The sequence below is a fragment of the Prenolepis imparis genome, unplaced genomic scaffold (genome assembly GCF_030444845.1).
Source record: "Prenolepis imparis isolate NDT839.2.m4 unplaced genomic scaffold, iyPreImpa1.0 SCAF_8, whole genome shotgun sequence".
Lineage (NCBI taxonomy): Eukaryota > Metazoa > Arthropoda > Insecta > Hymenoptera > Formicidae > Prenolepis > Prenolepis imparis.
In genome coordinates this window covers 12,850,280-12,865,614 of record NW_028141166.1, presented here as the reverse complement: position 1 = coordinate 12,865,614, position 15,335 = coordinate 12,850,280, and the positions used below count along the sequence as shown (strand labels likewise).

The window sequence follows — 15,335 nt, the reverse complement described above, 5'->3', positions numbered from 1 at the left end:
TGTAAATAATATGTTATAATGCCTTATCTGCGATTAATATTTTTTTGAGATCAGCTGATAACTGTCAAAAATATTCATCGAATTTAATGAATTATGACATATTATTTAAAACATATCATTATTTAAATTTTTATAACATATTATTATTATAAAAATTAATTTGCAAATTGACTCCTTGATCAGCTGATTTCTGACAAAAAATATTAATCGCAGAAAGGTCATTATACATATTATTTACAACATATTACTATTTTACACACATTATTATTTTTTAATTTAATTAACAAATTAACACCTTATTAATATTTTTTGTCAGAAATCAGCTGACTAAGGAGTTAATTTGCTAATTAATTTAAAAAATAATATGTTATAAAAATTAAATTAATATGTTTCAGACACGACAGTAGTACTGGTGTCTGACTGGCACTGCCAGGAGTTATGCTCGGAATTGCTCAGACCGCCGAGCCGAGCTGAGCCGAGTCGAGCCGAGCCGAGTCGAGCCGAGTCGAGCCGAGCCGAGCCGAGCCGAGCTCCGAGTTCGCAGCGAAGTACGCCGCGAGCCGCGACCACCGCCATTACGACTTTGCCACCTTGCCGTGCTGCGCGTCCCGTAAATGGCACAAGCCTGTCTGTTGCTAAGTGCATTTTCGATTGTTCGCGATCAATGTTTGCGCGCTCATCGCCGGTCCGCGACAGTACAAGTGTGTTTTTACGTGCTTAATTATCGTACAAAGCCGATTGCGTCGCGAAATTGTGTACCGACATCGTGATCGCGATCGCACGGGCGAGTCTATCACACGGGCGGATCGAATTACCGTTGCGGCGACGCGAAAACAGAGCATCGGTTCGCGCGCGAATAAGCTCTCGCGATTCTCGCGTTTTACCGAAACGCGTCGAAAATGTAATATCTAAAATCCGGGCGTCGCCGCTCGTCGCGAACGAAAAAAATTACGCGAGTGCAAGTGTTCAGGAACGGTGCGGAGAGAAAGAGAGAGAGGTCGGTGGCCTGGGGAGGCATCGGGCAACGGCGGAGCAACGATAGGGTAAATATAATTTATACTTTATTTAACTTTTCATTTGTTATTTGTGAGATTATCTATTTATCTTCCCGATAATGATTCAAATTTTACATTGTTGTATAATAATGAATATAAAATATCCTAGCTTTTATATTTTGAAATACTTAGAGTATTTAATAATAAATATAATTTTTTAAATAATTTAATAATATATAATAAATATTTTTATATGTATAAAATACAATTTCTACATTGTATTATATTTAAGAGATGTGTAGATATAATTATTTATGTAATGCGTAACTAGATTCTTTTACTATTAAATATTTTAATTTAAAATATTTAATAGTAAAAATAAGTAGTAAAATATTTTAATTTAAATATTTTTTATAATTATTTCTATCTTTAAAAAATATTTCTTTGCAAATTATGTAGTTTTTCAACATCTTAAAGTAAATAACAAAAGTTAACTACGCGCATAATATAATCATTTTTTGAAACATTAAAGTTAATATTTAAATTTTCAAATTAATTTTAATATTTCAAAAAATGATTTAAAATATAAATAATTTAAATATTTTAATAAATGTTTTATATAATATTTATACGTTTATATTTTACAGATTAACATTGTCTACAATTTCGCACATCAAATTGGTGAGTGTTGAATTATTTTATTAAATTTTAAGGTTTATATCTAAATTTATTTAAATACATTCCCTTTTTAAAAAAAGGCATATTAAGTCGATTCTCGCAAGTATTGTTGCATCTTTTCCGCGATGCTGATAGACTGTCTCGATTCGCATTGTGCGTTATATTCGTAGCATCGAGAGGCTGTCGCGAGGGTTAGCAGTTTGACAGTTTGTTTAAAATAAAATAAAATAAAATAATAATATGTTTTAAATTAAATAATATGTTTTAATACTTTAAATTCGATTAATATTTTTGACAGTTATCAACTGATTTCTGTCAAAAAATATTAATCGCGGACAAAGTATATATTATAACATATTATATTATTTACAACATATTATAATTAAAATAATAATATTTTGTAAGTAATATAATATGTTATAATATTTTATCCGCGATTAATATTTTTTGACAGAAATCAGCTGATAACTGTCAAAAATATTAATCGAATTTAAAGTATTAAAACATATTATTTAAAACACATTATTTTATTTTGTTTAAATTTTCAAATTGCTAACCCTCGCGATGACAGCCAAGCATCGCGGAAAAGAGGCAACATACTTGCGAGAATCGACTTAACATGCCTTTTTTTAGAAATGGAATAACAATTGCAAAAGCAGTCTATTAATATAAAGCATGTAAAAAATTATTTACCAGCAATACGATATATATCTTATAATTTTATATTTTATAAATATTCACGCGAATATATTCTCTCATGCTTTGATGACGTTTTTCACTTTTTTTGTTGTTGTAAAAATTAACAAATCGGACATAAGTCTTGATAAGTGCAAGTTATGACAATATAACACTGCGCGTTTCCAACTCTGATGTACAGTGTATGGAAACAAGATGCTTGATTAACATATTTTGCGCACGATCGTTTAATCAGTTTTTGCGCTACGTTTAAAGATCGTAATCGAGAAAGAAGAAATAGCGTCGTTAGTGGCTACCGAAAGAAAGCGTAGTATTGCCGAGAAGAATAGAGGGAAGACGGTGCTGAGCGTAATTTTCGTGTTTTTTTATTCATTCAAATTATTATCGCTGGCAGCGGTTAGTTGCCTCGTAAATTAAGCGTCTTGACATTTAATTTTTATATTGTCTAATTATTATTTGGCAATTAAGTTTTACTCGCCATTACGCATGCACGCCCCCGGAACGCGCCTGCTGTCTACGTCTCAGGGTATACCGGTGTGTAGTAAAAAGTTGAAGGGGAATCTCTCGTTAAGTATTCGAGATAATGAACACCATAAAACTTTCTCAGTGTGATATTAGTAATATGAAGTGTTTCGGCCGGTCGGGTTTTAATGCCATGAAAAACCAGATAATTCATGCAACGAAGGCAAAATAATCGATACATATAATCGATCATTTGATTGACTTTTAAGCGCGGGATAATTGTGAAACTATTCCCAAGCGAGGTTAGCGAATTGCAGATAATAAAACAAGCTCTTATATTTGTGTACGAATCGTGCGTTGGAATCCAATGGTACATGTTCGTGATTTACATCCGTAATATTCCATTTCCGATGTCTCTTCGGGGTCTCCGCGCATTACCGCGCATTACCGCGCATGATATACGTAAGCGATTTAAGTTCCAAATGACATGATGTTGACGTTAATCCGAAGCCCGAGAGGACAACGTGACGTTGTCATGGTGCGCTATCGTGGCCATCGCACATCCTCTACATTGTACTCACGTTGCACGAGGCAGAGCGTGCGTGACATAAAATCTGCGATAATACAGATATCGGATGACGCAATCATTAGTAATTTCGCAAAATTTAGCGTGCGCGCTCGTGTTTGTCTGACCATGTTTAAGTCGTTTCTACTTCCGCGTGAAAATGCACGATTTATGTGCGATTACGCGATAAGCTTTTTTATACAACGAGACGAAAGATGTGTCGTTATGTCACGTGTGTCAATGACTGATGTCAACTACGTATATATATTTTGCGCAAGCAAGCAACCGAAGCCCGCCATCTCTCTTCAGGAGAGCTTAGAGAAGCGTACGTCTCTCGTTTTCTCTGTAACACGCTCGTTTTCAACGTCTCTCTTTTCAACCGCCGGCACCTAACCGCCGTCGCGCAAACCTTAGCCCACCTTGCACGATAATAATGACACGGGTAAACGGAGGTTTGACGTGCGAGCGCACGCGGCCGCGCGTAGGCGCGCGAAGTATTATACAGACGTGCGCGTGACCGGACTGAGCAAATTTGCTTTGGACGCTCTCTCGGGCTCGGAGAGGATCCCATGTAAATTAACGAGGCTCGATCTCTCTCTTCGAACAGAGAGAAAACTCGACTTCGTCGAAAAAAAAATGTAGCAAACGTTGGCCGATCGTGCGAGATAAGAGATCAGCGAGCTTAACACTATCGCTATTCAGCCGGAGGGAAATTTCTATACTAAAACTTATCGCGCTCGATTTATTATCAAATGTGTTTCAAGTTAATCGATAGCGAGACGCGATCTTTGTATCTTGTGGAATTTTTACGCGCGGTATCCGATAAGATATTTTTAGAAAAGTGTAGGACTACGCGCCATGAGACACGTGCGATCCCACACGCGTCCGTGTCAACTCGTTAATATATCAGTGGTTTTTTTTATCCGATATCCAGCGATAGGCTCACGTGTTACGCACCTTTGCGATGAGTATCGAGATAACATTATCAATGTCACCCGAGTCTTGTGTCGATCAAGCACCCAAGACAGTCCGCTGAGACATATGACTCATCAGCGAGAACGTGACACCGATCGTGTGCGTAATTTAATCTTTTAAATGTATTATTTTTAAATAGTGTCACACACACACACATTCGCGAGGAGAAATCTTAAAAAAAAAAAAAAGTCGCAGATGTGGGTGGGTGATCGTGTCGCGTGCGTGGATTTATGAATTATATTATAGTTATTTCATTGGTATACGATAGTAACGGATTTATCCAGGTTTACGATCGTTCAGCTATATATCGAAGGAATTATATCGGGGTAGAGAGAGCTACCGGGAGAGAGAAATAAAACGGGACGGCTTATCGGCACGGCGTGTCCACAATGCCCCGACTTTATTAGCACGGCGATAACCCGGAGGCGTGTTGTCGCTTAATGGTTTAACGAGTGTTGCCGCGTATCGCCGCCACGCCGTGGCCCAAATTTTGTTTTGCTTCAAGAGCTCAACGCGCGAGTCCAACACACGACGTTCTTCATGGGAGGCTTCTTGAGAATAACTTATATATCGCATTCTCTTTGTCGCGCGCACACATACGATAAAAATAGTATGTATATTATTATCGTCAAGTCACGCGCAATTTATCGCTCGCGGAAAGTTGTAATAATTTATGCAAAAGTCGGATAATCCTAATTCTCCGCTTTATCTTTGCGTTCGAATAATTTCTTTTAAAAAATTTTTTTTTAGATATTTTTCGTTACTATTATAATAACTAAGTTTTTTTTTCTCTCTATTAATGATTAAATGCTTGCTAAATTTGCGTATGAGTTCTCGATTATATATATGTATGACGTTCTAATATAAATTTCATACAACTGTCGCTAGTGGATATACTTTTGTATTTATTGCGTCAAGCAATTGGCCGCGTTCAAACTTTCCGTAGTTTCGCTTCGATCGCACGCAAAGTTTCCCCGCAGTTCGGTTTCGTAATCATCCGCGTTTATCCTGGGTATTGACGTACTGCTATAAATTACGCGACAATGACGAGAGACGCGCGATCGCATCGTACACACATACACACAAGCGCGGTTTACTCCCATAAACAATCTTAACGAGGCGTCCAAAGTCCGTGGAGGGTGTCACGTGCCGGTTCGTGGCTAATCGTGCAATATTAATATGCGCGTCGCGGCGCGTTAATCGTTATCGGCATTAATTACCATTCTCCCCTGGAGAGCGTGTCGCAAGAGGTCGGCAAGAGGTTGTGGAACTTGAACGCGTATCACGGGATACACAGCCGGCAGATTCCGCGTACGAGTTGGCCGCAACCCGGCGGGTTATCGACGTCGAGGAAGCGCGGGTCTCTGCAAAAACCACTTACGTAAATAGCACTTGTTCTGCGGCCGTTTGACAGAGCATTTAACGTTGCGTGTGGATAATTATTACGAACTACAGGCGATTTAAAGAGCACCAGCGGTGCGATTTTTTTTTTTTTTTACGAACAGCGTTACGTAAAGTTCATCATTTAGCGCTGGAAAATTTTCTTCGCGTCGAAACGACGTTTGCAGTTTTGTAATGATGTAACTGCGCGTTATCAGTCACAGCCAAGCTCGCTGTTTGAATAAAATGTCCACAGGTTTTTCTTTTACGAATATTTAACTCAGCATATTTAGCACACTTGGTCTGGTTCTGTGTGTGTTTTAGTTAAATATTGATTTATGTATTTGTTATAATTTATATTCAATAACATATACGCGCGAAGTTGGTCTTTAAATTTATATAATTAGCGGACAGCATATCTGCATAATTATTTCTTTATAAATATTAATAATACATTTTTTTTTTAATTTAGTCTTATAATAATTGATTGTAATCTATAGTCTTAAAATTTTCCAGTCCTTAAATAATAGCATAACTGAGATGCGAGCTTTGCACAACAAAAAACCGATTGACTTCCAGATGTTATTATGTGGTATATGTATGCGGGACGTGTTTCATCGGCAGACAAAACAGCGGATTTCTTGACGTAGGTTATGGTCTGCTGTTGCGTAAACACATCTGGTAGTTTCCGCCGTCATTTTTTTCTGTTTTTTTTTTTTACGGAATTCGCCAAGACCGCGCTACACCTCGTGCCTTTGTGTGACTTTAATTTCATTGTTCGACTGTTTTGTCTGCGAATAAGATTCCATGATTCTACCATAATCGTTTTTTTCTTCGCAACGTCTTCGATGTATTTATTCTCTTCCCCCCTCGCGTGACTATCACCGCTGCGTAATATCCGCGCGACTCTAGGACGTCTACTCCCACGAACCCGACTTCCGCGGACGTTCCCGGTTTTTTAGCCTGTGCAATTTCACCGCTCGTCTGCGGATGCATCGTCTAATTATATAAGATATTTCTGTTCTCGTTACGTTTTCAAGATTGTTGGGAAATTATTTGGACAATTTTTTCCGCGTCTCCTTTACGAAGCTTCCTCCGACTAGCTGGTGTGAGTCTTATGTTCTTCATTACGCAATATCCGTTGATGATTCAAGTGCTCGTCTGATCCCACGATATTCCGCGTGGGCGTCCGTACTTTGACTGTGCTAGGTGAAATCGATGAATAAAATGCTACATGTGATAGAAATTGCTTGCCTTGTTAAAATCATATTTTATTGAATTACAGAAAGAGTGCTATAAATAACAGACTTAAATTATATTTTGATAAAGCTCTACAACAGTAATAGTATTATAAAGAAAATATTTAAGTATTATAAAGAAAATAATAAGATATATATATAACATGATTCTTTAGTAATTTATTTAGCTAATTTTTAGTTATGCAACCAATGTTTAAATACTGTATTTAATTGTTAACACATGTTATTACAATGAGCAAGTTAATGCAAGAATTAATAATTTTTTTTATTTATTTCTCTATAATCTAAATAATATATTTTTTTACTATATATGTTTTGCAGATAATATTTTTTTTTATAAGAAACGACCGAGTAAGCGGCTTTTTTTATCAGGGTTTCGCATACTTTTATTTACGTTCTGATATTGTTTGTGTCGCACAGTTATCCGCCGGAAGTATCGTAACGACACGTCTCCCATTCACATATGCGTCTAGTGTTTCATGAGAACTGTGACGCCGCGGAAAAGGGTCATGTGAACGTGTCACGGGCATCCACCGTATACTTGCATTATGAATCCGAGCTCGTGGGACGTTGACCGAGTCGAATAAATTATCGCGAGTGATCGAATTAGTCATTTCACTTTCGATGCATAGTTAGCCGATACGTAGGCGTTTCTCACGTTTCAAAAACAGCCAGAATAAGCGAGAATTTTATTTTTGGACAGACGACATATAGCTTGTATTAATTTTAAACATATTTAGACAACTCTATTAACTAACGTTCTATTATTTATGTTAACTCATAAGCAAATTATATTTCAAAATATTGCTTTATCATCAAAATTTTTTTCACTGTGAAGAATTATGTTCGTAGAATAAACAAAAAGAAGCGCGTGCAGAAAAGCATTTCAATACATATAATAATCTTTAATTACGTCGGAATTCGGCGTTAAATTTTGATACGCGATGCAACGCAAACGAATCGCAGAACGAATAAGTGACGCATTCGAGAAAGCACGTTTTGCTTAACAGAGCGAAATAAGATATATGTACAATTTAACTTAAGTCGATCGACCTTTCCCCATTATCCGTAAAAGATGATCGATCAGAGGTCAAGAGGGTCAGATTATTTTTGCGATTCTTCGACGTCTAGCATCTGTAATGCTGACGCGTGAATTTTCCGCACATCATTAAGAGCTCTTCCGACTCTATATTAGATAGCTTTTCGCACGACGTCACCAGAAGATCAATATTTCACAGATGAGACGCGCGCGAGCGTGTTGTTAATAGTTAAGCGTATCTTCCTTCTTTCTCTTTATCTCGTTAATTAGAGACTGCGCGAGACTTCTATTTTGATTCGAGTATACAAGTTAATGAAGTTCCAGGAATGCGAACGTCGAGCAGGCGGCATAATGACGCGACTGTATGAGAACGTCCTCATGACACAAGGCGCGACGCGCGCCGATCCCTACCTCGGTCCGCGTGGTCGTGCGCGACTATCTGTATCTCCTGTTCGCATCCGCACGCGTAAGTTACTCAACGTTGTAAGTGCCTCAACATTTGTAAGTGCCTAAACTGACGTAACGAACCGAGGGCATTTTTCTCATATTTTTTATTAAAAAATATTCCGTTTGTAATGTTTAATTAAAATTAATACTTAAAAAAAGGTATATATGTATATCAAGAGGAAATTATATAAATATACAATATATATTATATTTAAAAAAAATATATATAAATTTTAATTAAACAACACACGGAATATTTATATACTTATATAATTTATGCGTGATACTCGGGTGCTAAAATCGTCGCTCGCACGTGAATGAACGGGCGTGGAATCATCTCGCCGCTCGAGCCGAAAGAGTCGTCCTTCTCCGCGTCTTCTGTGTCTCTCTGTCTAGATAGCGTTATATATTTTTACGCTGATATAACGGCGATTAAGCCGTGTGTCTTCGCTTCTGGTGCACCGGGCGCTGCCAATTAAAGCGGTTACGCGAGAAGAAACGCGCGGCGTCGAGAGATCGCGCGATCTCCCACGGTTGCAGGAAGGAGGCCTATACAGAGTCTGTCGTGAAACCGGAAGTCTGAGAAACACACGCGGCTGTAACGCACAATAACCGCGAGAATTCGAGTCGCGGCGGTGTAAGTTATCGGCGTGCGTATATATGCAAGTAATGTTTTCAGATGTTTATCGTATTATATTATACTCTGCGACACGCAGAGTCGGATTATCAGAAATCGGCGCGTCGATCTTACTTTAATCTTCAATTGATCGATTGAGATTTAAAATTAGGCTCGTTCTCAAAACTACGTCTATACATCTGAATATTAGATTATCGTTGACGTTGCCTTTTGCTTCGCATCGAGTTATTTTTACCCGGCTGGGATGGGGATAGACGAAAAGGGAGAAAGGCTCGTATAGGGTGCGAGAATGTTCCTTTCCGCCGCTGTCCACGCGGCGATGTGTAATCCAGAAATCAGATTAAATGTCGGATATCCTGCACGGGGGACGTCTCCCTTCTTTCGCAGTTTGTGAACGGCAGGAAGCTCCAGTCATTACCTCGCTCGGCGGACCCCTCGCGCGCATCCTCCGCGACACACTCCGATACACACACTCAAAGACACCCCGGCACCACATCGCGGTGTGCATCGACGTACGCCCGCGTTCACGAATTCAATTGAAGGTCTGGATGTAACAAACCCGGTTGAATTAGCGGCATATATTCTATTAAGCGCATAGATTAAAAAGATATTCTAAATATTCAAGCAATTGTCAGAAATGATTTTATGATTAAAATTAAATCGTTTATTTATTTTAAATGTTCCAAGAAAGTGTAAAAAAATTTGTCGAACGTAATATTAAATTATAACGTTCTGTTCAAATAGCGTGAATGGTCCGTGATTGTGCTAAACTGCTAAATCTCTACTCCACTGAAAATAATAGATTTCCTAGCCAGGTTCTCCTGTACAAACAGATTCTTAATTTCTCCCTTCGCAACTGGTGGCTATACTTTCAGCCGCTAATTGTGCACACACGAATTTCCGCCTTTTCCCGCATCATCAGTCAAATGTGGCATCGGTCTTAGTCCCCTAGTCGATTAGTCATCCGTCTAATTTCTCGAAAAGGTTCCTATTTAGAGCGCCGACTGGCAAAAAAAATCCGGGAAACAATTACGCGCGATTAACTTTGTACATTTGAGGCTGCCACGCGGTTGCACAGTATTTTTCATTCTCATGCCATGCTGCGTGCATGCTGTACCGTGACGGCGATAATGAGTCACCATATATCCCGCATGCATGACACGCTAAATAACCATCATTTTTCTAACACCGTTTGTTAGACGAGCTTCTATTTTGCGCGAAACCGACTGCCCAACAAAATGGATTGTGATGAAAAAAATTACGTTGAATGATTAGATTAGGAATGCGTATGTAAAACTTGAAGGAAAAGACTGATTACAGATGAAAAAATAATTATCTCGTTATATACAACATAAAATATCAAGAATGATACAATATGGTGTAATGTATATGTTCCGCTTTTTGAGCATGACAACTAATTAAAACTTTAATTTTGCATATATATTAATTTGGGAAACTTTTGTTTGCTCTTAATAATCATGAACCGTAATATGTATATCGCGTAAATAAATTGTCATGAATATACAATGTCGTATATTTCACATAAATACTCATAACACATGAAATCGATGAAGCAAAAGCAAGCTCGCATATTATATTAATCATTAATAATTATACGATGATTATTTAATTCATGTTTTGCTGATTTTAATTGATCTAATTATCAGTGTATATTATGCAGCTTAAATATAGCCGAATAAATTGAAAATGTTTTGTCAGTTTTTTTTTACGTTTACTTTATCACATTTAAATAACTTTGAATCTAATCTTTTTTTTTAAATTTATGGTATATATAATAAAAAATGAGAAGAAAGATATAATAAAATATATAAAATATATAATAAAAAATATCTAACAATAGTTTATACGTCGAGATAATATATAAAATATAAAAAAATCCAAATTTTACAAATACCATTCTATATATCGTGAAAAATTTTCATAAATTTTCTCTGTTTTTTGTTTACCTCATTCCTTTATTATGCAACCAAAACTTGTAGCATCTTCTCCATCTTTAGTAAGGATTTTGTTTTCTTCTCGTCCATTTGTCAGGGAATCCGCTTAACGATACCACGGCGGTCGGGCGACACTCGACTTTAATTTTTCAAGCTTTAGACCCTGCACGACCATCGATGTTTTTCTTTCCGTCGACCAGCTTCCCGTATTTCTGGAGCTGCGTATAATGATTCCGAGTCGCCCGTTCTCGAACCGTCTTGCATCATTTGTCAGAATGAAAGTCCTTCCTGGTTCCTGCGTGACGATTGACGTCGCGATGCTAAGTGCATCCTCTACTGATGTGTCGCCAGGATATCTTTCGACCCGTTTTTAGATCATCATTAATCATCACGTTATGTTGTCAAAGTTTTACTGCTCATAATTAATAATCTAGTTTTCTTATAAATCATATAAAAAAAAAATCTCCATTACTATTTTTTAGACAATTAAAATTTTATTTAATGTAGCATTCTCGTGTAAATTGCATTTTTGCAGTGTTAGTGACTATCGTTTTTCCCTTCAGTCAAAGCAATCGAAAATTCAGACGACGCGTGATTTTAATGATAATTTTTCAGAAAATAGCTACCGTAATTCTGTTCACTCGATCTTTTCGGAAGATCCGCGCTTTCATCTCGGTTGGAAATTTGCCGTCGCTCGCAACGTAATAATTAGCTACTATAATCTAGAAGCCGTTCATGAATAAACGGTCGTGAATCTGTTAGACTCCCGAAGTTCTCGCACGTGTGGTAGGACCACCGTGCGCGATAATTTCGTAGTTTCGGTTTCGTGCTCCACGCGCGTCTCGCCGGAATAGCCGGGCTGGTCGCAAGCGATCCGCTGTTGTTAGACATTATATTCCGCCTCGTAAAAATCGCCGGCAAAAAATCAATATTCCGCGGGGCCACACGGCGAATTGAGATGCAAGATAGTTGACGGCGATTAGGGCCAACAGGTGTGGGCCGAATCCGTGAGTGTGGCTAATCTATAATTGTGCGAAATTGTGACGCCCCGAGCACCGAGACCGTCACGTCCGCGGATCCTTCGTGTAAGGACGAACCCGCGCGTTTAAAGGTACAACGACACCGACCATCTGCAACCTCTTTCGCGCGCTCGCCTTGGTTTTTTTTTTTTTTTTTAACGTTTTTCGTGCGCTACGCGGCATTACTCTTTCTGCCTTGTGAGCTCAAAGGGCTGGAAACGCGCGTGTTCATCTGCCACATCGGAGAACGTGCACGGTTTTTTTTTTAAGTGAAGGCTTGCTTTCTATTCTCAATTATTGTTATTATTTAAAATAATAGACCGTGAAAACCTTGAAAAAGAGATCAGATAATATTTGAAATTCAAAGATAAATCTTATGAAAAAAAATAAATACGAAAAAATAGTCAATTTGTGTATAATTTCTGAAACACACATAGAGATAAAATTTCGATTATATCTAGGAGATTTTGCGTCATAATTTAAACACAATAGAAAGGTAGTGTTTTCGCGTAAACATTTTGAATAGCTTCCTAGAGTTCCTTCCGGCAGCACTTCGTGTGGTCTTTCATTTCGGCACCTGTCTTGCGGAACAAATTATCAGCGAGAAATATATAGCGGAAACGATAATGCTGGTTTAGAAAAAAAATTAGGGTCGATGTAATTCTGGGCAAGAGCCGAAGGCAAAGATCTGCTATGTGGCCCGCATGTGGCTTTCTGGCCCTAAGGGATTGCTGGATAATCTGCTGTCATTGAGGGACATAATGGGCCACCCGTGAAGACTTCCTTCGACTATACGACGCGATCGCTTCGGCGAAATTAAGAAATTTTTCGTGGGCACCGTGCAAAATTGCGGGCGTGATTCGCGGTTAACGCTGTAAATCTGGTAATGACTATATGCTACATCGTCACGACAACGTGATACATCCATACTGCAGCGCTATTATATTAGATCATTCTCATTTTATATTTCTCGTCTCCTTCTATATATCTTTATATATATATATATATATAGATAAATCATTTTTTTTCTTAATAGTTTCTAACCCGTTCTAGACCACTCTAGACTCATAATCGAGATCAACTAACCTTGGCTATTCTCTTTTAGAATATACACGCCAAGTTAAGCAGAAGATTTGACTAGGGCCGCCGCTAACGACCGCTGGTGCAACCAGCCGTCGACGTTAACAAGGCTGCGTTCTTGAATATGTTAACGAGCGGCTGTATTCCAGTATTAAGTAGCACATAAAGAGAATGAGCGCGCGCGTTCTTCATTCTTCGAACGAAACGAAACGTGTTTCGGAATAACAGCGTAACGCATCTTATGCGTCCGCCGAGTTTACAATTCGTGGATAACGGCATTCCGTTGCGACAACGGCAGACCGTATCACTCCCATTGGTGATGCAGCGGCGTCATCCGCCGCGCTGCACTCTTTACGACACCGATTAGCTTATTTCCGTCTCGCGGTCGGTCTCGCGTAATGGCGCAAGCATTTGGCGCTGGCGCGCGACAAGACGGATTTTATCTAAAGATTACAGAGTTACACACACACACACACACATAGGAGGGACGGGAAAAGGGGGAGAAGAGGGGGCAGGGGATAATTGCACGCGGGTCGCAAAAGGCGTCATATGAGGCGGCCCAATTACACGTGTGGATGACTTTGCGTCTCCGTATCTGGCGTTACTGTTCAGGCAAGTTGTCTTATCTTAATCGTCTCGCTCATTGGATTCCTCGACGACTCCTTATCGGGGAGCGAAGCGATCTCGATCACTTTTATTACGAAATCTCGTGTCGCTTTTAGATACTTGATTGTCGGCCGCGAGCGCCGCCAAGCTTAAGTTCAAAGTCCTCTTCGAGGAGGGTAGGAATGTTCCCCAAACTTGTTTGCCGATTTACCTCGAAAATATGTTCCTGCTTATCGCGCGTATATGGTAATTGCCGCTTTTTGATAAAACGCATTTGAAGAAAGCATTTTAGATGCGATACCGTAATTAAAAGTGCCGCTTCTTTAGAAACGCCGCTGTAATTATTTGAGATTTTTATCGCTGATTTCTAAGCAGGACATCTCTTCTCTCTTACATCCTCGCGCGTTAATCGTCGATGAATGAAATCATCAATGCATACATGAGTCGTTTAAATTATGAATTCGCGTATACGACTCCGATGTTTCGATTGATAAAAGAAGGAGAAAAGAAGGAGCGAGTATCCGCTCTTCATCTAGAACGAGTCATCGGTGAAGTCGTCACGCGAGTTTTCTTTAATGCATCTGCCTCTAAGTAAACGTGAAAAAAAACGTGTTTCCCCTTTTTTTTCTCCTTTTCGCGCATAAGCATGTTTGTGCCCACACGGCGCAGCGTCAGAAGGCCTTTCTACGATTCGTTAGGCCGTCACTCTCGTCGGACGCACGAACGTCACGTAAAATAAACATAGCGCGGAAAGGGACTGATCAAATAACGCGTACACCTGTTAAAATGAGACCAGACTTCTCGCGCGATGCGACTCTTTCCGTAGCGTCGTGATGTCAGGTTGTAGTAAGATATTCATTTATTTCATCGTTTACCCGATGGAGAAACAACTACTGTACTATTGCGTAATGCAGCCACTCTGTCTCGCTCCACTCGTTACTATCTATACGTATGTAAAATACGCCAAACTAACTGATTAATAATTAATGTCGTCGGAATTAATAAGACGTTTTATTGAATATCGCTTTTTGTGTCAAGAAGGAGAAGCATCTTTTAAGCATTTATTAAGCATTTATTTTAACGTTTAAATAAGAAGTAAAGAGAGAAAGAGAAAAATTATTCGGTTTCCATTAAGTTGCAATATATTCAATCCGTATCAGAGGAATTTTTGAATAAAGATAAGCAGCTCACGCTTTTCAGCATAAATTTTCGACATAGTCACGCATTAGTCGCCAAACTGTGCTATAGATAGCACGTCGACGTCACGTTCGTGCGGCATGAAAATACATGATGAATGCATGTTCATGCACCGATCAAGCCGAAGGTGAGACGCCGACGTCATCGAAGACACGTCGGCTTGTTATGGTGCGTGTGCGCGAACACGTATATAAGGTGCGTACGTAATCAGCGTGCGTAATCTTTCCTCGGAATATTGCGTGGGTTGCCACGAAACGTCAGTTGCGAATGATTCGAAAATCGATCGCGATCTTACTTTCGCGAAAGTTCGATACGAAATTATTCAGATATAATTCACGAGATATA

At 38.9% G+C, this 15,335-nt stretch overlaps 1 protein-coding gene across 1 annotated transcript in view; it reads left to right on the top strand.

The window, feature by feature from the left end:
* The first annotated feature begins 623 nt into the window (after positions 1–623).
* LOC145939685 (uncharacterized) overlaps positions 624–15,335 on the top strand; it is a 206,575-nt gene continuing 191,863 nt past the window's right edge. Inside the window, exons 1-2 of the mRNA XM_083044179.1 lie at positions 624–1,043; positions 1,643–1,676. The gene's annotated coding sequence lies outside the window, so the exon portion shown is untranslated. The remainder of the gene's footprint in view (positions 1,044–1,642; positions 1,677–15,335) is intronic.